Raw genomic sequence first — 822 nt, 5'->3', positions numbered from 1 at the left:
GTCCAGGTGGAGGGCACCACCATCTTTCCAGTTATCTAGGTTTGCAATCTCAATCACCCTGGATGTCTCATTCATCTTCATCCCATACATTCATACATACATTCCATACAGTTTGCTGAGTGTGTTGTCAGACCAAGTCTCCACTCACAGCCACTTAGTTCAGGCTCTCAACACCTTTCAACTATTGCAATAACTTTCTAATTGGTCTCAATGCCTCATCTCTCTCCTCTCTCCAGTCTATGAACCACACAGATGCCAAAGACTCCTAAAATATAGGTCTGACCATGTTCTCTTACCTGCTCCTATTTCTGGTGGCTCCCCGTTGATGCCGAGGATCAAATATTTTTTTCCCTTTATCTCATCCTTTTAAACTTTGATTTTTGGGTGTTTTATAATTTGCACAATTATAGAATAATAGTACATGTATATAATTTATAAATATATAAATATAGAGGATATATGCCCCCAAATCTTTTACTGATAGAGGTGCATGATTAAAAAAGTTTAGAAATCACGCTGGTCTTGATAACCCTTCATCCTGGCTAGGGCTGAAGTACATGGAGGGTGCTGAGGCTAGGCTGACGCAAATTCACCTTTTACAAGGGGAAAGAGGATGGAGCGATGCCTGATCCCCTAGGGTCCTCTTAAGGTGGAATTTCAGGGAGAAGGGTGAGACATTCTTTCTCCAATTCAATTAGACTGAATAGATATAACGCATCTACTACATGCTGGGGGTGGGGAATGGGCAAAGCACCTGGAGGAGGAACCTTGTTGGCGGAGCCACCTTTTCCCCTTCTCTCATACGAAGGGGACACCGGGGGC

This window comes from Trichosurus vulpecula, chromosome 3, assembly GCF_011100635.1.
Source record: "Trichosurus vulpecula isolate mTriVul1 chromosome 3, mTriVul1.pri, whole genome shotgun sequence".
NCBI lineage: Eukaryota > Metazoa > Chordata > Mammalia > Diprotodontia > Phalangeridae > Trichosurus > Trichosurus vulpecula.
Note: the sequence above shows the minus strand (reverse complement) of the source record.